This window comes from Passer domesticus, chromosome 3 (genome assembly GCF_036417665.1).
Source record: "Passer domesticus isolate bPasDom1 chromosome 3, bPasDom1.hap1, whole genome shotgun sequence".
Classification (NCBI taxonomy): domain Eukaryota; kingdom Metazoa; phylum Chordata; class Aves; order Passeriformes; family Passeridae; genus Passer; species Passer domesticus.
In genome coordinates, this window is record NC_087476.1 from 8,863,140 (window position 1) to 8,885,713 (window position 22,574).

Consider the following 22,574-nt stretch of genomic DNA (forward strand, 5'->3'; position numbering starts at 1 on the left):
TGCACAATCTGGAAAGTGATCTCTAATGTGGAGCAGCCAGGATGAAGCAATGCTGTTCTGTCAAAAGGATTCATCAAGCCTTACATAATTCTAGAGCTCTTTACTGTGCTGTCTATGTGGTGAGACAGCTCGTGCATATGTAACCTCAAGTGCAAATTTCAAACCTTCAGGTTTGATCATCTTATTAAAGGGTACTTTTATTTTTTCCTAAGGCACCAAAGACAGACAGTGATTTATTATCTTTTCACATGCAATTGCTTGTAGGCAATTCAGAGGCCTGAAGAACACTTAAGGGAGGACAGATTTGTGCATGCAACTTTAATTTTCACATGTACTGACTGTTGAATGCTTGATGTTGAAAATGTGGTGGCGCTGATTGGAAGTCTAACCTAAAATGTAATATATTCCAGGTTTGCCTATGCCTGCCACTGATTTTGAATAATGTACCCCTGAATGGTGTCCTCTACAAGGCAAGTGTGCATAGGTTGTCAACTGACAATAATTTTATAGCAGCAGAGCCAACCATCAGACCAAGTTTGTTTAGCTGTAGTGAAGCTGAATAACCTTGAGGCAGGAAGGAGCAGAGGGAAATATTTATATGTTCAAAAGAATTTACACAATGACTCAGGAGTCAGCTCCATCCTTCTGCTTTTGTAATTCCGTGAGTATAATTCCTGCTTGTGTGTGACCTTGCATGTTGTTTTACACTTTATTCAGTAAAAAAAGAGGAAGCTACATTTTTTTTGTGGGAATGCTTACATTTCCCATAGCATTCAGTAGTACACTGCACTGTGCTGGGAAATGATGGATCTCAGAAACTGCAGTAATGGGAGCTGACAGTGATGGATAGTGGGAAAACCAAGAACCTCAGGACTGATCAGAAGAGGGTGCTGTTATTCTGGGATGGTCTTGCATCACCCATGCCAGAGCACAGACAATGCCACTGCGAGATTCTGGAGAATGCTGCCTTTCATCACAGATGTAATATTAAGGACTTGGCTATCGGTGGTAGTAATTAAGAGACAATAGCACTTTTCACAGTGAGACAAAGATTTTCTGAATAAACCTACATTTGGCCACTTCTGTGGATAGAAGCTCCCCTACCAAATCAAATTATGGAATTCCTCCCTTTCCTACCCTGCAGCAAACTATTGTGTATTGCTGCTCTACACTACTGAACAGCTGTTCTTGTTCATCCTACAGGCAATTGCATGTGAAAAGATAATAAATCACTGCTTTCCTAATCTTGAAAACACGTATGCGTATTTCAGCTGTAGAAACCATGCTGGGTGAATCCTTGCTGCTAAATAAAAGACCACAAGGGAGCAAAGACAGTCTTTTCCCCTTGGAGATTTATATCACTTGCTTTAAGTCTCACCAAGAAGCAAAGATGTCTTTGACTGCAGATTCCAGAGACTGCTCCTCCAAGGCAATGAGGATGAAACTGCATCAGGTTTGGTGCTCTGCCCAACAACTTCCTTCAACAGTATCCCCGCAGCCTTGGCATCTTCAATTAGCCACTGTCATGCAGGTGCCTAGAGGTCATCTTCTCTGCAATAAAGGTATTATGCTGCTGGGCTGAAACAGACCTTGTGTTATTTCTGACATTCTATACTGAAAAGTACATTAAATCATAATTATGCATTAGGGCTCTGCAGGTGCCACTGTAGCCCACTGTTGGCCCAGGAACAAGGATTGTGTAGTTGGGACACTTCCAGTCTGCTCCATAGGAAGAGAGTGAGTCAGTTTAGCACTGTCCTGTGACTGTGTAGCTACACCCACCCATCAGCTACTCCTACAGCAGCCAGCAAAAGAACCCAATGATCACTCTGACCGAAACAGCAAAGCATAATTCACATCCATGCAGATGCTTATCCTCATCCTACAATTGCCCAACAGTTTTAGGAGGCAAAGACTGTGTTAGAGTCCCCTTACAGCAGCACTGACAATCTGACTATATGGATAATTGTGGGGTAATCCCTGGAACTAGGCACTTTCTGTGATTTTGGAGAACAGATATAAGCCAATATGTGTCAAGGAGCCAATGTGTGTCAAGACAGGGACTGTTCATATACATAGAATTATGTCAGCAATGGATTATTTACTCCTGGGAGTAATATATTTGAGAAAAATTAAGGCTGAGATTTGCTATAGAAAAAAAAAAGATTCAGTGTAATTAATGCACCTATAATCTTTAATCAATAAAATGTGCAAGTTATTTTCTGACTCTGAATCTTAGTGACACAGCCGAAATTGAAGAGCAAAATAAAATATCCTTATCCTCCCAAACACTGCTGGAATAGTCCCACCTGTGCCAGACTTGGATCTTGGCCCAATGTTTAATGTGAGTCTGCTTGTTCACCCTGTGCAAAGTTGGGCCAGGGTGGATTAACTATTTGGAGGGTGAACAGTAAGGTCCTGTTGTATGGGCCAGGGGCCTTGCTCCTGGTCCTGTTTATTTTCCTAGTATAGGTAAAATTTTACAAGTTTAATGATCTCAGCACAGGTCAGATTAAAAAAAAAATCTTTATAAATGTTAACACAAACTTTATTTTTAAAGTTAATATTATGTTCATATTTGAAGATAAATACAAAATTATTTCATTAATGTGAATGTGATATAATGTGTGGACTCATTTCTCATCTACTTTCCTGTAGCATAATCAGCACAGGCTGGCACCTCAGGTGTTTCAGAATAAACAGTGGAAAACCTTCCGGAAGAATGCTACCAGATCTTGGACAGGGTGAATTTGTCTGAAGTCTAGTCTTACAAGTATTTTGTCAGTTCTGAAAGTGTTGTGCTATTTTTTGTTGGGGTTCATTGACTGATCCAATATTTGCTATTACACTACTGTTTCTGTTACTTGTACATATTTATAAATTCTGGATTAATTTTGCTAGGCCCTTAGCCTCCTCTGGCAGGCTAACCAGTTGTGCTTAATCCAGATGAAAACCTGATTAGTTTACTTTGTGTTTTGGGGTTTCTTTTCCTTAATGTGAAGCATGGTGACCTGCTTAAATTCTCTCCAAAAAACTTTCACAGGAACATGTGGAAAAGTTCACTTGAACTAACTAGAAGTTTAGTTTCAAATTATATTAAGTTCCTATATGAACAACTGAAAGTCAGCTCTGAGTCACTTTGTTTACCTTATGTCTTTTTCTGATTGCCCCTCATAAAAAAAAAATAAATCTCTGTATTAACAATTTTCCATGCCTCCCTACAGTTAATTCCTCATGACGGTTTCTTGTGTTTTGCTCACTGCCACTGAATTTAAGGTGAAAAATCTTTGATTAATTAATGTCTACTTATTGTCTCTGTAAGGGGATCTGTGCTGGAATAATGGTGTCAAATGGCTTAAGCTTGAATTTGCTCCACAGTAGCTTCTTGAGGAAGGCCAAATCTTCACTGCCACCTGGCAAAGTTTTGGACAATTCTAAAAGTAATTATTTAGCGCAGTACTGAACTGCAACCAAGCTGGAAGATGCAAAGGATATCCCCAGACAAAGAGGTCAGAAGTCATGATTTAACCTTTTCTAGGTGGAATATTTACCCTACTATTTTAATTTGGATTAGGAGTGCTGGTTCTCAGAAAGGAAGTCTGAAATAAGACTACTCTTGGGCTAAATGAAACAGAAGAATACTTGTCCACAAGCAAATTACAGTGAGGCCAAATCAACTCCCTGAATACCCCTCTCCATATGGTGTGGACAGAGGTCCTCAGCACCAGCTGCCTCATTTGAAAAACCCATTCTGGTTTGTGCTGCATTGATATTGTAGGCAATAGCCAATAATGGAATGATTAATGCTGATTGGAAAATATCTGGGGGAAAAAAAAAAGGGTTTACTTGGGAATGTCATGAAACATCTCACAGAGGGTTAAATTTAATAGCAGTTATTTTAGACACCAAGTATTAGGAACTTGCCTGACAGGCATCTTCCAAACATCCCTGTTATCTTGAGAACTCATATATGTGGCTATTGGTTTGTTTTACTGAAGAGACCAGACTATGAAGCTTCATGTCACTGAGGCAGCCAAGCAGGGAGATTGCCTCTAATCCAGAAATCCCAGGGCTTTCAGAAACTGCAGCCCAGGTTCAGTCTCTCAGAGTGGATTTTCTTTGTATTAAGAACCCTTGAACTATTCCTGTCACTGAGAATTTTTGGGATTTGTTCTGAATTAAAACTAAACTAAGTTTTGAATATCAGAACCTGATGATATAATTAAATCCTCTGTGAAGCAGAACTCCCTTTCCGCTAGTAATTCTGATTTAAAAAGTGTTAATAGGAATAGTGATTTTAATTCTGGTCAGAGGCAGTTGTGTTAGTAGGGCTGTGGAAAGAATAATATCCCCATATACAGCAAGTTTTGCTTGAGTTTCAGTTTGACAAGCATGATACTCACATACTATATTTGAAAGATTCTCACTCCTCCAAAAGAATATAAAAATATCTGAGAGTCAATTTAAGCTATTCTTTTCACATCTCCTCACAAACACGAGCTCTGCAAAGCCTTTTGTCTCAGCTGGAAGATGCTTCTGTTTGTTCTACCTCACGTCGAAGCTGATTGCCTCTCCAAAGTGTCTGATCTCTGTAGATTAGAAAAAAGAATAGATTTGAAAGATGCTTACAATTCATTTAATTTCAATTCCCTTACTTTCTTTCATCCAATATTCTTGATAAACAAATAAATTAGGTAATCATTTCAGTGACTGTATCATTTTCATTTTCTATTCAGTATGCACAAAAGCCAAAGTTATTTTATTTCAACACCACCTTTTTTTTTTTTTAATCACAAACTGTAGAGCAAGAAGATCTGCTCATGTCTTTTTTACAATCTGCATTTATTCCAGAAAACCTGTCTGCTTTAAAAGATATCATGATAGCATATTATTTTCTAAATATAGCTTCAAAACATTTAACTGACAAAATTAATTCCAGGCTTTAGAACATTCAGCTTTAGGGCCAGCACAGTTTTCTGTTATTTTCTGTACATTTTCTGTCAATGAAATATAGGATTTGATTTAACCATGTTCAATTAAATGTTGGATTTTGATCAACACAGATTTCAGGGAGAGCTTTAGGTTCCCCGAAATATCCATAACGGTTCAGGATCCTTTCCAACAACTTTTGTGAGGCCAAAAAAAACAACCAAAGATAAATCAAAAGGCTGACTGGATGACTCTAATGCCATGTTACAATATTGATGCTGTCTGTGTCACAAAATGTTTCAGGCACTCCAATCATTACCACAGGTCCATTATGGGAGGGATTTAAGCAAGCAGAAGGAAAGAAACAATACCTGCCTCAGAGAGCTGATAAATCTTCCTGTCTTCTTCCCACACATGCACTCTGATGTGGATTAAAATATGTGTTTATCTGTCTCTTAATGATAGTAATGATCAATGACTGTAAATAACAGGTGCATTGTTTGTCACACACTTTAGATTTCTAAAATGTGAATTAAATCTCCCTTTTTTTCCCCCAGAATTATCAATCAGAGAACAGAAAACACCCTCAAGCAATCCTTCTCCATTTTCTCTTATTTGGAATTTAGTTAGATTTAGGGAGTTAAATCCATTCAGCTTTAAAAGAAGGAGAAAACAGAGGATTTGATTGTTCATGACATTTTGTTCAGAATCAATCATTGTCAGCTCAGGTTAGACTGATTTACTATGAGCCTGCCATAGAAAAGATTTGCCACAAATGGCAAGGCTCTGAGCTGTTTCCACCGCACTGAACATAATGATGGATTTATCATTGCAATCAAGATGGTAAAACAGCATGGTCCCCAGAGCAGTGCACCAGGCAAATTGATCACAACAGCCCTGAAGTTATATAAGGGCTTTGTTTATCTGGTCTCAGTCTGCAAGAGTAGTAATCCAACTTAAGATAAGACACTCTGATCTTTACACAAGTTTGGACAGGTTTTATCTCCTAAACCAGAATGTAGTTGAATTGTCTCTGTGGAGGAGTAAAAGAACCATCCATTAAATTCAAATATGTATATTTAAAATAAATAAAAATCAGTACAATATAAACAGAAATAATAAATACTACTATTATTAATATCATAATTTAACAGTAGTTACTTTATCTGTAAGTGAATGAATTTGCCATCATATTTTAGTGAGAAAATGAATCAAACAGGAATCTCCTAATGCATTGCCTTTTCATTACAGGCATTCTTTCTTAATTTTCTGAAGAACTGGCAATACCAAGCTTTTAGATCCAAATAAATTAAGGTTAAAGGGAAGTATGAACCTCTCTACAGTAGCACACTGGCACACCAGGCTTTTGTCTATGCAGGGAAATTATGTCAATTTGTAGCTTGCATTTCTGAAACCATGTTTGTAAAGGAAGAAAATATTATTACTTGTCTTTGCTGGAAAGTGAGTTTTGGTGAGAGGAAATGATGCTGTAGGGAAAAGAGATGAACCTCTGGAGTCTGTTAATGGGATATCATCTGGGAAGGCTTTAGCCTGTGGCTCAGCCCTGCAGGCTACTGCTCATTTCCCTGAAATTCATATAGATATAGATGATATAGATAGATCTATAGATGATATAGATAGATATAGATTAGATACAGATATAGATATATAGATATATAGATATAGATATAGATATAGATATAGATACAGATATAGATATAGATATAGATATAGATATAGATATAGATAGATAGATATATTAGATATAGATATATGTACATCCTGAATAAGAACCTGAGAAAAGGATCTACTTAGTGGGATGATAGTACGTTTTTTTCCTAAGGACCAGAAAATTTGGTGGGATCCTGCTACTTTGGTGGGGTCCTGCAGGAATACCAAATCTTCCAGAGACTGGTTTTTTTTCCAAGTGGTTACAGATCCTTAAAAGTTTTCTTCAGAGAGGTGTCAGAGACCTGGAGAAAATCTAATTTCATCCTTCATTCAGACAAGGAACACAACTGGATTTTTATTTTCACATGAAACATACCTGGGTGTCTTTTGGCACGGCCTGGACACAAAAATTGAATGAAGTCATAATTTAGCGTATTTGTAAAATAATAAAGAATTTGGGGGCATTCTATAGATTTAAAAGGCAGAATAAGACTAGAGTCAATTCTTGGAAAAAGCTGTGAAGGACTGTGATATGCTGCCACACTGAAAATTTCTTAAATCACATTACAAGTTCTTAGGAGTGGCAATCTATTTTTCTATTTATTTCACAGTATGTATATTGATAGGAGTAAATGAACAGAGATTATTATCTCTATCTTAATTTGGATTTTAATTTAAGTTGATTAAATAGCTTTCTATTTTGAAGCAGGAATATTTTTTATAATGTTTGATTGCATAACTGGCAAAAAGATCCTTTGAAAATTATTGATTAATTTTGGATGCAAATATAATAGAAACCATAATTCATGGGCAATAATGGTTACAAATTTGTTATTTGGATTCACAAATGCTGCAGCACATCATCACCTATAAAATAAAAAAAATTAATTCAGAGACCTATTTTATTCTTCAGGGCTTCCTTTTGAGCACTAAGAGAGAGGCTGTTCTCTCTTTTCACCTAAAAATTCTCTTCAGAGCACTCTCACACAGACATTGGCAGCATTGTTTGGCACAAAATGCATTAAGGCAAATTTACTGTCAACTTAGCCTTCAGGGTGCAGATAGGCATATAGTAGGAATATATGAAGTGAAAGTAAAGTAGACTTGTTTTGCACTATTTTGATAACTTTTTCTTGCTCAAAAGCACTGTCTTAAAAAAAGAAAACAAAAAAAATTAATGTTTTTAACCCAAAATTCTCATTAGTAAGATAAAATAGAATATAACAAGTTCATTTCTACATTAGACTATTTTCACTTTGGAATTATTCTCTTGCTTTAGCAAAATTATAAAAATTTATGTGTTCAAACTTGACACATAAATCTTAGAAATCTTGAAACTTTTCAGATAGCTGAATTTTATCACTTGCCCAGGAACCTAACCAAAAAAATGTGCTCATTTTTTGATTTACAGAAAATATAATAGATGAAGTCTTTCATAATTTTATTTATTGGACATATATTTGTGGAATCAATCATGTGTGGTCCTTGGAACTCTAAAAGTTTGCCACAAATTATTTCAGAATTTATATAGAATCGTGGAAACATAGAATGGTTTGAATTGAAATGAACCTAAAAGATCATCCAGCTCTAACTCCCTGCCACAGACAAGGACGCCTTCCACTACCCCAGGTTGCTCCAAACCCCATCCAACCTGGCCTTGAACACTTCCAAGGATGGGGCATCCTCATCTTCTCTGGGCAACCTGTGCCAGTGCCTCACCACCCTCACAGAACCTCAGTTTTCCTGTGACAAACTTGGCTGGCACAGTGTGATTAACTGCACATATTAAGAAAGAAAATAAATAAAAAGTAAAAAACAAACAAACAAACAAATTCTGGATGAATGGCAAGTCCTTCACCTGCAACCAGACTTGACTCAATTACTGAAGTCATTGTTTTTCCTCCTCCTACAAAAATCATGTGATATTTGATATGTTAAATTAAGATGTAAGAATCTGGAAAAAAAACCCCAAAAAACAACAAAACCTACCCTATCACATTCCTGAGATCCCTCATGTAAATCAGTTTTTTCTCAAACTATCTTGCTCTTTTTTAATGTAGTGAAATTACTGCTAGAGATCCTCTGCTGGATTGTGTGTCTCAGTGGTTTTGGCAAGACTTGTTTTGTGCAAAGGGGAGAACAAAGCTGAATTCTGGCATGGAAAAGCAAGAATGTGGTCACTAGGAGGTTACTGTCCTATAGTTTGCTGGAACTGCTAAATACTGATGGTTTTATAGCCCTTTATCCCCAGACTGCTGTCACAGATGAGCAGATCAAGTATATAGCCATTATAACATGTTTCTGGTATTTTCTTTATCAAACACAGCTGTTACTTTGAAGCTTCTTTTGTCCCCTATTTCTCTTTCCTTTTTTTGTCTCTCCTTTTTTAGAGGTTAATAGGATGTAGCTCATCAGTGATCTTGGGTCAAACTGTGTGGTCATCCCTATCTAGAAGGCATCAAATGAGTGAACTAGCTCTTGATACTGACAACCATAGGTCAATATGATTTTGTATTAACTTGAAGAAGGTCAAATGGTCTCTAAATTTGATAAATATCCCATTTCTTGAACTTTTGATGGAGAGCATAGACAAGGTGAAAACTAATACAATTCTGGACTTGTACAGCCACACCAATAGGTACTACAGCTTAATTTGCACAGGACATAACTTAAACTCAGCTTGTGCTCCAGCAACTAATTCCTGTATATCCCAATGAAATTAAAACAAATAACACTGAAGAGTATATTTGATATATTTAGCTTCTCTTAGTATAAAAAGTGTCCCTGAACAGCCTGAGACTTGTAAGCTGCACTTCCATTTTAAACTTTCTCAGAGATTATGATCTCAAATTTTAAATTATTCTTTTTTTCCCTTCTTTTTCCTTGATGGATTAATTATAAAAAAATTAAAGAAGGAAATCAGAGAAAAGTTTTTTGAATCTAACAAGGTAGAAAAATTTCATGACAGGTTTATCTCTATGAGACTGTTCGAGCACACAAACATTTCTGGCATGAATACAGAAGTACGAATATGAAGTTTTTCTGCTTGTGTTTTTCTGATCTGTTTTATGTATATATAGATCAGAGAAAGGATTAAGATATGCTATAGGTGTAGTGGAATTGAAAATAACAAAATCACTGTGAAGTGTAGAGAAAAAATAAGGCTGTGAATTGACAAGCACTTAGGAGAACTGACAGAGGAAAGGAAACCCAAAACAAGCAGGAAAAAAGAACAAAGACAAAATACTGTGACAGTAGAGTATCCCGAGGTCTGGATCTCAGCTGAAAAGTGGGAAGTTTGTGACTTCTTGTTTTTTACAGTTAGAACCATCTCACTAGAGATGTGATAGCTCCCTAGGTGTCAACTGAGTCTCTTAAAGTCTTCTTGTGAAGTTTTCTCCAGCATATTTTTTTCCTACAAATGTGCTGCTAGTACAATGCTGTACCACAGAGCCTAGGCTAAAGCAACCAGAAAGCTTTGAATTCAGCAACATCAAATATATTTAACATCTGGAAGAATGTTTTAAAATAGCTCTGTTTTAATTTCCACATATAAATACATATATATATACACCTTTGGGTTGTAGGAAGAACATAATATGTTAGGTAATCCTAGTTTATTGGGTTTTTTTCACAGCTGATGCATGTGAGGGAAATAATTCTGGTTTTCCTCAAAGTTTTGTAACTCAGAGATAACGTCAGTAAAGTGCCTGAAGGTTGCTGTCAGGACAGAACCTTTCATACAAACATTAAAGCTCCTTGGGAAATGAAAATTCCAGGTTGTGAGACATGAAGTTTCATCTGCCAAAGATAAGAGAATGTCAGAAATATTTTGAGAGTATATTGGTAACACAGAAATTTATTTATTATGAATATTGATAATATTCACTACTAATCTCTCTTTCATTAGTTCATTCTTAATTTGACTATTTTAAATGATCTGCTTTCAAAACGAATGATAACATTTTCTTTTTAATGTAACACTCATGCATATACAAAGGCCACTTATAGTGAGATTTAATCTCTGCGGGGTAATTCTAAACCCTCAGCTGCAGAATTTCAGCTGCTGATAACAGTAGGCTTTGAAAAGTATGAAACTGGATGAAATCAGAAACATGATTATTGTTACTGATTATTACTATCATCTGTGTATGCCCTGTGGCATATGAATACATATTACTATCACAGAAGCTGTAGAAAATAACAGAAATGTTGTGACTATGTCAAACAAAATTCTGATGAGAAAGGGTCTTACTGATTCATGTCTGTATTTTGTGGGGTTTTTTTTTAATTGAAAGGTGAATTTACATAAAATGGTCAAGTCTGATTTCTATAAAAAACACCATTTCATATGCTGGTGCTTCTTTTTCATAGAAGGTATCTCCTGGCAGTAGTTCTGGATTTCAATATCCTACATTGCATGCTTCCACCAACAGGATGGGGAGACCTAGAAGAAATTCTGGGGGGGGGCAAAGGTCATAATGGGTGGGATACCTTACAAGGAAGTCTAAACACCTCTGGTAGAAAATAAGAATAGATACATCAGTAGGTCATCTCCCATGAAAAAAAACACAGTGGTGTTAAAATAGTTTGTACTGTGTGTGGAATAGAACTTTTTTCAGCCATTCATATGAAATCCAAAATATTTCACCAAATTATCTTATAAATTTTTTTTTAAAGTATCTTTCTGTATACACCTTTAAAATACCCAAACCAAAATATTTTGCATCCTGTTATACTCCTCACATTGACTTACATGATTTTGGGTGAAAGTGAACACTCCAGTTCTGTGTGTTAAATGCTATTTTCAGCATGAAATGGCCAGCAATTCACCAAGCATGTATTTTGAAACAAATGGGTAGAATTTGCTACTTAAGAAGAGAAAAATATATTTGGTAATGTAATTTATGGATTTTTTTTTCTGCTGTTCTCTGTTTATCTGAGTGCATTTTTTTTTTTTTTTCCTCAGCTGTTCCCTGTAAACACAAGCAATGGAACTGAATTCTCAGGAGTCTCTGAGTGGTGTCTCTAGGCAGTTGCTTGAAGGATTTAACTGAAAAATTCCAGTTGGCCAAAACATTTCAGGTAACAAGAAAGCTGAATATTTTCAGGAACACAGACATTTTGACAGTTTTGGAACAGATTGTCTAGTCCATAGGACTAATTTTTCTTCTGTGGGTATTAAATACAGCAGGAAAAAAGAATTGTCCACCACTCTGGAAAGGCTAAAACATTACTTGCATGATTTTGAAATTCTCTTTCCATTTCATAGTAAGCAAATCTTGGTAAGTTTGAGCTGACTTGAGACTGACCTTGCAACTCACAAGCTATAACACTATTTTGAGCACAGTTAAACCTAGTGTTACAGTAAAATAGACAGCAAAAGCCCAAAAGTGACTTAGAGCAAAAGATAAGTACAAGAGAGCACTGCTTCATGGAAAGTGCTTTTGAGGCTTTCTCTTTGAACTTTTTTAAAAAACAAGAGAAAAGCCAAGCTAGACAGGATGGAAAAAGAGAAAAAAATCCACCAAACTTATACAAAGCAACTGTAAGAACACTCAGCAATAAATAATACTCAGCTTTTTGATATTGAGTTTTCTTCCAGTTGACCAAATGTGTCTTTTTAGAATTACAGAATTACAGAATGGGCATGGTTAACAGAGCTTGTGATCCTTCTGCTTCCAGCCCCAGCTTCCTCCTGCTGAAAATACACTCCTTTCATGACATGAGTGGAACAGAATCAAAAAGTGCAAGAAGCTCCACCCTTTTTGTCTGTAATCATGACATCATCCTAGAGCATATTGCACAGGATTGTGACCAGACAGTTCTTGAATATCTCCATTGAGGGAACCTCCACACTGTCCCTGGGCAATCTGTTTGAGTGTGCAGTCATGCACACAATAAAGTTATTCCTCATATTCAGGTGAAACTTCCTGTGTGCATCAGGTTTTGCCCATTGCTTCTTTTTCTATTGCTAGGGACAACCAAGATGAGCCTGGATCAATCCTCTGGGCACCCTCCCTTCAGAGACTTCCACATTATGCTGAGGTGCCTCCAAGCCATCTCTTCTTGAGTGCACAGACCCAACTCTCTCCACCTTTCCTTGTGAGGGAAAGTTCCAGACTTTTCATCATTTTCATTGCCCTCCACTGGACCTGCTCCAGGAACTCCAATATCTCTCCTGTGCCAAGGAGCCCAGAACTGAACACAGGACTCCTGCCCCACCAGGCAGCTCTCTGAACCTGCTGGCAATGCTCTTCCCAATGCACACCAGGATACCTTTGGCCTTCCTGACCCTGGCTGGGTCATGGACAGCTTGTTCTCTACCAGGACACCCATATTCTTCTCCACAGAGCTGTTTTCCAGCAGGTTGAGCCCCAGCCTGTGCTAGTGCATTTTGGGTTATTCTTTTCCAGGTGCAGGACCCTGCATTTGCCCTTGCTGAACTTCAGATGATTCTTCTCTGCACATCCCTCCAACCTCCAAAGTCTTTCTGAAGGGCTGCACAGCTCTCTGGGCTCTGGGCCACTCCTCCCAGCTTTGTGCCATCAGTGAACATGCTGAGCAGGTGAAGCACATCATGTCATGCTAACCATTGTGAACATGCCCTATGATACCTGCATGTGCAGTGCACACTCATACATGCTATCTGATATTGTGTACTAAGTACAAAAGTTAATTTTTTATGTTTTAATGAATTGATGTCATGGGAATTAGCAACAAGATATAAGTACTGTTTAAATGTACTCTTGTTAATCGAAGCACTTAACTCTACATACACCTGTACCTCAAGGAAATTTTAAGCAAATTAAGTAGGATTTATGCAAATTAATATCACCAGGGTCCAGAACTACCAATCAAGCACCTGTGGTGAGGCAGTGTAATGTACCCCAGATGGGACTTTGACCTAACATGAGTATGTATCTCCTGACACCTGAGGTAGCTTGTTTAGTAGTAACTGATATCTTTCCATAAACCATCATTATATCAGAAAAATTTATACTATATCCTTGGTCAGTGCCTTAAATAAAACTGGAATCACATTAACAGTTTCTGAAATGATTCATTCCCAGGTCAAATTGAGTACTTAGATTCTTTACATTCACTCACCTGAATTTGAAGGTATAGGGTGCAATTATTGCATCAGATCCAATCAGTTATTTCACAGAGGGAAAAAAAAGTGTATAGCTAAATGAAAGCCTTATATATTATTAATTGCTTTTAGACTCCTGTAAGGTAATATGAGGGGAACATGTTTTGCTTTTGGTTGAAGTGTTTTAATTTGTGCTGTAATGTAGACAGCACATTGTCTACATTGCAACACAAACCAGGCAGCTTTGCAAATGTTTTTTGTTGGGACTGACAGTGGTATGTTGAGTTAATCTGCTAGTTATTACTCTGCAGTGTGCCTCTAGGATAAATTTTCTTAATCATTAAAATAACACATCTCACCACTAGTCTGAGCTTTGCTGAATTCCACCTTCTGGTCTTGCTTTGTCTGCTCTATTAAAAGCCTTGCAGTACCACTGCTTTACCCATTTCTCAAATTTTTATGATCTAAGATTCAAAAGAAGACATCTGGACAAATAATAGTTTTACGAAGTCATCCAGCCAGACCTTGGTAATGTATGCAAAGTCAGGAACCTCATCAACAATCACACTAAGGATGGCAATAACCTTTTTAGGCATTGACTTAACAATTTAATAGCATGAATCAACATGTTGAGTCTTTGTCAATCAACAACATGTGCACTGAATAGGAGATGCCAGGTAAATCAAGTGATGCTGGCGTTATATACATCACAGTTTGCTCAGGACCTTACTCTCCCTGTTGTGGTTCTATTTCCCACTCTTTGTTTATAAAGAGCAACATGCTCCCTCCTGGAAGGGAATAAAGCAGTAGTTTCACCAAATTCTCATGACCTCATCAGCTCACAGAATGGCTACAAAGGCTTCAATGGATTTTTGATTACAGCTTATTTGCAGTAGGTGTGAATGCCTGTGCTGAATGGTTGCTGCAGAGCCTAAGACACGTTTGTTCTTTTCTGTTATAGTTTAAACCATTGCAGGGTAAGGTGAGATATGATTTATTAAATGATTAGGGTTTGGCTATGCTGGAGTGTTTATTCCTCTTTTATCTGGGCCTGTGAGAGACAAAAGCATTACATTTCCCTTGTCTTTACAAGGCAACGTGTATATTAAAGCACACCAACATTTTAACATTTTAAGAATTTTTCAGTAGAGTTGTCCATTGCTCTGATACAATATAAGAACTATGTTCATTCCCTGAAGTGAACAAAACAAAACAAGATGGACAATAAATTAAAATCACCTGGTTATAGCTGTGTTCTCTCTTTCAGTCTAGTTTTACAGACAGTCTTGTAGAATGTTCTGCTACATGACTTAGCAAATAAATCTAAACAGTAGTTTGTAATTTTCGGAACCCTTAATGTGAAGCTGCACTTAAATTAGCTGTCACTTGAAATTTCAAGCAGCAGTAATGGGTTTATTCAAGATGCAGAGGGAGAGGAGAAAGTAGCTAGAGTTGCTGTGATATAGACATCTGATTAATAATACTTTTTAATGCCTGCTGCAATCATTCACCTTCATGGAGAGAGTGATGTGAGAGACTACATTCTGAAACACTTGTTAGATATTACAGAACTTATTTAGTAGCAGATCTGCTCTTGAAAATCTATGAAGGACAAATTTTAATTCATAGACGTAAGGTCTGTTCTTTAATTCTCTGTTTCATCCTTCTTCATATGTGATGGCATGGATATCTTTTAGATATTATTCATAGAAATTACACAAACTTTTATGATTTTATAGAATACATATTGAGTAGTTCTGCGGAAATCTTAGAGAAAAATAAAAAATTCTCATTTTAACTCATTCATTAATTTGCTACACTTAAAAAAACATTGGAACTACTGTGTATAACTTTAGACTGAAAATATGCTGCTTTTTTTAGACTCACTTATTTTCACATTTTCTTTTGAAACAGATGTTTTCATCTACTAGAATTCAGAGTGAGACATATTTTAGCCTTAAAAAAACAGTCATAAAGAGTTGTTTTAAGATAACAGTAACAAGGACCTAACATCCAGACTGTTTAAGAGCCTTCCCTGCAAAGCCAGCCTATGCAAACATGTTGGGACCACCCACACAACGTGAATGAACCAGGCAAGCTGCAGCTACTCTCAGACAGAGAAGTAGAATTTGGAATGTAGCTATTGATAAAGGACCCCAGTTGAGTGTCTATGAATCCTTTTAGTGTAATTCCTTAATGCTGTCAGGAATTTCTTTGATCTGATAAAGGGGAAATGGCAAGTCCTGCACCTCAGAATCACAGAGTCATCTAGGTTGGAAAAGACCTCCAAGATCATCAAGTCCAGCCCTTGACTCATCACCAACTTGTCAACTAGACCCTGGCACTAAGTGCAATATCCAGTTATTTCTGGATCTCCTCTGGGGATGCTGACTCCATCATCTTCCCGCGCATCCCATTCCAATGTTTAATAACATTTTCTGTGAAAAATTTCCTCCTCATGTCCAACCTGAACCTCCCCTAAAGCAGCTTGTGACCATGTCCTGTCGTCCTGTCACTAGTTGACAGGGAGGAGAGACCAACCCTCACCTAGCTACAAGCTCCTTTTAGGGAGTTGTAGGGAGTGCTAAAGCCACCTCGGAGCCTCCTTTCTTCCAGGCCAAGCAGCCCCAGCTCCCTCAGCTGGTCCACATATGACTTGGTCTCCAGATCCTCCACCAGCTCTGTTGTCCTCCTCTGAACACCCTCCAGCACCTCAATGTCTTTCTTGTAATGAGGGGCCCAGAACTAGACACAGGATTCAATGTGTGGCTGCACCCATGCTGAATACAGAGGTGTCCGTGGATAAATATTTGTATACACCAAGAAAGACTGGAAAAGTATCTTTATAAGAAGATGTCTTTTCAGGAAAGACCACAGGGTCCTGGGAGTTCAGAAGGTCACTCAGAGCCAGCAGTGTGCTCCTGTGGCCAGTGTGGCCAGCAGTGTAATGGTCTGTGCTAGGAGAGCATCACCAGCATGTTCGAGGAGGTGATTCTTCTTCCGTACTGAACACGGGGGAGGCAGCATCTTGTACTCCCTGATGGACCTCTTGGAACAAATGGAGAGCAGAACCATGAAAATGATTAAGGGACTGCAACACCTAATGTGCAAGGAGAGCTGAGAGGCATGTGACTGTAAACCTAGAACAGAGAAATCCAAGGGGTCTTATCAATGATCTTATTAATGTGTGTAAATATCTGATAAGCAGAGTAAAGAAGGTGGAGCCAGACTTTTTTTAGTGGTGCCTAAATAAAAGACAAGAGACAATAGAGAACAAAATGAAACAGAGAATTTTGTTTAAACATAATAAAAAATATTTATTTTTTTTTCTTTTTTTTTTTATTGTGCAGGTGGTTGAGCATGCAAATGGTTTCTCAGATATGCTGTGGAATCTTCATCCTTGAAGATATTAAAAATGACCACTGATCACATCTTCAGTGTCTGTATCTGCCTACTGAAAGAAGACTCTTCCACTCAGCATAGGAGTCAGAAAGAATAGCAGCCATATCTGCTTGAAAAGGAAAGGAAGAACCTGTTATCTCCCATTATAAAAGATCTGACTATTCTTAAAAGAAAATTCAGTCCCAGTGAAAAATGGTTCTGTTGAACTCAATGAGACCATGCTTGAAGGAAGAGGAAGAAAACAGAAGAGTCTGAGTTTAGTATTCATCTAGTGAAGGAATAGCATATGACACCAGAGTTAAGAGATAAATAGTGCTTTGGAGAAATAAGAATGACTCATACCTAGAAAGCAATAGCACATAAAATATTTTGCAACCAAAGCACAGGCTAGAAGACCCTTGCTTAAAAGATTTTCTTGGACCAACAATGGCATTTTTAAAAATCAAAGCCTTCTTAAAGGTAATTCAAAAACAGAAAGGGAGGCTAAATTTATCAAATAAATTGTTTGCTGCAAATAGTTCTTCCAGTTCTTTCATCTGTACTTAATTGGCTATCAATAATGCATGGAAATGCTGAGACACTAAAGAATCATGTAACAGGCATTCCATTATGTAATTAAGGATCATTAACTATATTAATGACTTTTCTAATTCTTATATTGTTAACCAATGAGTAATGCTTTATGTCATGAATATACTTTCAAACTTCTCCGCACCAGTGAAAAAGATGCATCTTGCTTATCAAACTTCTGCAGGTAATTCACACAAGAGATTTGGTTTGAATAAATCTTGAGGAAGCTCAAACAAAAAGCAGATGACTAGATCACACCGCACTAGGGGATTAAGAAAAATAAAGATTGGCAAACCTAATATTTCTAGATAGTGACTAGAAAGCTTTTAGTGGCTCAAGGGGAAAAAAATGTAGCTATATATGTGTATGGGCAGAATACATATGAGATGGTAAACCTGCTGCAGAAGAACTGTAGGACTGCCAATATGAAAATTGCAGATTTTAGCATCTGCCATGTGAAAGTGCTAGTCACATGAGTTAAATCTGTCAAAGTCTCATAAAACTTGTTTTGTTTGCTATACATATTCTATCAAGAATATCTAGGGAAGTTATGATGCCTTATCCCTGGAAATGTTTGAGGCCAGGTTGGATGGGGCTTTGAGTAACCTGGTTTACAGGGAGGCATCCCTGCCCATGGCAGGGGGGGTTGGAACAAGGTGACCTTTAAGGTGCCTTTCAATCTGTTGACTACAGAATTTTTTCTGAGGGGGACTGGGTCTTGAGAAGCACAGATACCTGAATTCATGGGATGTAATGTTAGGCAGCATGTTGAATCCAAAGGTTCAATCTTTCGGCTCTGCTAAGAAGAAATTCCTTAACACAAAAATGGATAAATATAATGAATATTCTTTGCCTAATAATAAGAATTTTTAATCTATTCATGCTCAAGTTATTTACGAAGGGAGATAAATATTTCTGTTTCGTACCTTGAGATACAGATACGAGTGAGATGAATAGGATGGACCTAAAAGAAAAAGAAAAAAAAAAATCACAACTAAATCCCATAACCCTGTAACAAATTTGCAGCTTTGGAATTATTTTTGCTTAATATACTTTTGTTTGTACACCTAAATGAATAAATAACTACATAATGTTACAACAACACTTTTCCAATGTGCATAGTAAGCATATTTCTAGTATTTTTTTGTTAATTATTACCTTATAGAAAGAATGGTGAGCTTAGGATTTTGTATTTTTTTAAAAAGAAAAAAAGGTAATTTTATCGTCTCCTTCAGCCATTGTTCTGTGTTATTTGTTTATCAAGTCTTATATTTTCTTAGTGACTGAACCTTAGTGACTGAATCCTTTTGTCTGAGACAAGAGGTTTCACTAAACGTGTTCAGCTAATATAAAAGTTTTGTGATCTGGGTTGGTTTTTTTCAGCTTTCAATACTGTGTTCCAAAGCAATATCAATGTTACAGAATTACTTTCCATTGTTTACAGCTCGTGTGTAATTCATTTCTAACCAATGAATCACCCAGAGTTAGATGTTAGCTCTGTGAGTTTCATTTTTTTTGTAAGAATAACTCAGATACTACCAATTTTTCTTAAACTTAAGATTGTGGCAGTGAGCAAATCATGAAAAGATGAGGTCATATTTCAGAAAAGTGCTTAAATATGTGCTTAGTATTATGAACATGCACAGATCCCCTTGGCTGTACTTTGACATGTGTCTGTGTTGACACATATTTCATTATTTTTCTTTAACAGTGGCATTTTCACAGGAGACCTTGTTGCTTATTTTAAAATGTGAATCAAATATCTAACTCCTACAGTCCATCTGAAAAGAAACTCTCCAGTCTATACATTGCCAATACAACATTTTTAAAGTTTCATTGCAAAATATTCATCATAAAGTGAGTTAGATGGTCCTGGGCAAAAAATATTTCTGTATTTACAGTTGTGGACCTTTCAAACCAAGACCAAGAAGGATTTTGCATATCAAATACTGCTGTGACTCTCTGAATTCTTGTTGGTAGTCTTGGTGGTGGTGTTTTCTAGATGTGGAGGAGCAGTGATGTGTACATTTCTTACCATCAGGAATCTGCTTACAGTTCTCTTCAACATCAAAAGTATTTTCTGCTCTGACTTAAGTAAATAGTTGTGATAATAAAAATAGATACTTTCTATGTGTTACAATTGAAAGCCATATTATAGAGGTGCTTCTGTATTTTCACTAATCACTTACTGTCGTTTTCCCTGACCCATGTAAAAATGAATCTGCCTTAAAACATGCTTTGTATTGGAACAATCTGCATTGTGGCTTTCAGATTGTTTTCTTTAACATTCTCTTTAGCTTAACAATGTTTATGTTTTTAAGATCTCAGACAGCAATGTAATCTTGTGTGTATCATCCAGGTAAACTGTGTCTGAAAAAGTAATAATATTTTAATATCAGTGTGAGTATCTACCCGAGGGGTGTGGGAAAAGATAAGGTTCATTTGGACAATATTATGCTGGATAAGAAATTCAAAGACACTGCCAGTAAAGGAATAACTTTAATTCTGCATTATAGTGAAATAATATAGGGGTAGGACACAAAAAAAAACAAGGTAGCTGCTTTGTCTACAATTTCCTTGAGAGCAAGACACAAACCACAGCTTTTTATGCCACTAACCCTTTGAGCATGAAAAGCTTGAACATTGAGACAAGTTTTAATATCAGCTCTTTTCAAATAGACTTGACTGAGTTTATTTCCAATATAGCTGGAGCTGATCATTCTTTCACTGGCTACTTTAATAAAGGACAAGAAATTTTAAACTGGCATGATCTGATTTTTCCTGAGTTTCATTACCACCAAATCTTTGATACCAGAAAGCAAGTAACCCTTCAGAAAGGAGTGGAATGATATAGAGTTGTAGATATCCTCTTAAAGCAGGGACCAAAGATCAGAAATATCTTGCAGACTTGGGAAATAAGTGCTCATAAAAAGCCACAGCTTCTTTTGATGAAATTACTGAAGTTGGTGCACAGATGAACAAGAAAACAGATTTTCTATTAATGATGTCCCTAGATTCTTAAGTCTAGCAGGTAGCAAGATTCTTCCTTAGTTTCAAAAGATATCTCACATCCAGGTGCTGAAACACATTTTTTTTAAAGTCCTGGAAACGATTGTTTAAAAATTCAGCATCAAAAAAGCACCTGTAAATCCTCCACAGACATCTCATTCTCAAATATAGCACAAGAGCATTCGCCTAATACAGAGCCTAGCTTTTCATGTGTAGCTCAGAGTGCTTGTGTGTTACAACCTGGAAGCAGTCATATAAGATCTCAAAGGTCTAACATCTAGATCAGCTGGATACTTTTGGACTTGGAAAGTAGGCAAGATGGCAACTATTCCTAAAGAAAACAGCTATGCTTGAAGAAGCGCATAGAAAAATGCGTACTGAATTCTTTCAAAAATGACAGCTTGTTGACTTGTTAAGAAAGACCCTGAGGACTGGAGTTTTTTGCTAAGCATATTTTATTTTTATCTTAGTAGTCCTTATTGACAGAAATATTTCTAATGTGATTCTTCAATTACAGTTTAAGGAAAGCAGAAAAAAAGTTTTGTAATATTCTTGCAATGGGAATGTAAAGCACACAAAGCTGAGCCCGTCCATGTCTTTTGGCTTAAAAGCTAAATAAAAAAGAATGGGATTCATTTAGGTAAACTTCTTAAATGACACCTAGGCTAATTTTAGAGTCCCTCAAGTACTCTGTTTGACCTTTAGAAGGACGTAGGTTTATCTACAGTGATGTGTCATATCTGCCATTACAGGGTAGATATATAGGACAACTTAAGGTATCTCAAATGTCTCTGTTTGGGCAAATTACCCCATCCTTCTCCTGAAAGATAGTCAGCTAAGTTTGCCAAAGTTTGTTTAATATTTCAATGTGCCGAACAAATTTATTTTGCATAGCCATATGCAACAAATGTTTTCCTGAAGCACTGACCTTATCAGGTCTGTGTTGATTGCAATTCCTTCACAGTCGTGCTATAAATCTGGTGGATTGCACAATATTCAAAGCATTGTGTGTAAACTGCCCAGCTGGCACGTTCACGCCCAGTTGGTTTTGCATTCCTTGAAGGGATTTACCTCACTGTTCAAAAGTTATATACTGCATATGCTTATATTTCTGTCTGGAGATTTTGGGTCTGTGAGAACAAAAGATGGATCTTACTGGTAATAGCTGGAGCAAGACTCTCAGTGTTTTGGCTTCATCCAAGGCCTTGACCAATCATTATGTCCTTTGCTCCACTGAGCAGCCGGGATCCCTCTACTCATAATCTCCTTTGTTTTATTTTGTGGAAGACATAATTGTAGAAACTCTTTTTCATGCTCCTGAAATCCCTATCTGGATTAATTTCCAGCTGAACTTTAGCTCTTCTAACTCCATCCAGGCATGTCTGAGAAATACCTCTGTACTTCTGGGCAACCTTCCTCTGCTCTTGCTTCTGTACAACACCACCACAGGTGTTTACTTCAGGTCAGAGTTACCTGTTCATCTAAACAGCCTTCTGTTTTGGCCTGGCCTTTCTAACACATAAACCTTTATCTCACACAACCTCAGAATGGGTCAGGCTGGAAGGGACCACAGTGGATCATCTGGTCCAACCTCTCTGCTCAAGCAGGGTCAACCCAGAGCACGGGGCAGAGGATTGTGAGGAAGACTCCACAACCTCTTCATGATCTGTTCCAGGGCCTGGTCACCCACACAGAAAGGAAGCGAAAAATGTAGCCTATTCTGCCTGCTCATTAACTAGATTTATCAAAAATATAACACATGAAGCCAGTACAGACTGGTAGCATATATTTATAGTCAAATAATGAAGAATCAACATCTTTATTTGATACTTATAATTTTTCTATTCATATAGTTATATTAATGCTCTAAAGTTTCTGTCAAAATAAAGCCACTTTTGAC

General features: G+C 37.0%; 1 long non-coding RNA gene across 1 annotated transcript; it reads left to right on the forward strand.

Moving 5' to 3' along the window:
- The first annotated feature begins 10,303 nt into the window (after window positions 1-10,303).
- Window positions 10,304-13,162, forward strand: LOC135297892 (uncharacterized). The gene is made up of 3 exons (XR_010359819.1): window positions 10,304-10,446; window positions 11,570-11,685; window positions 13,017-13,162. It is a non-coding gene; the product is annotated as an uncharacterized LOC135297892 (long non-coding RNA).
- Window positions 13,163-22,574: the final 9,412 nt, after the last annotated feature.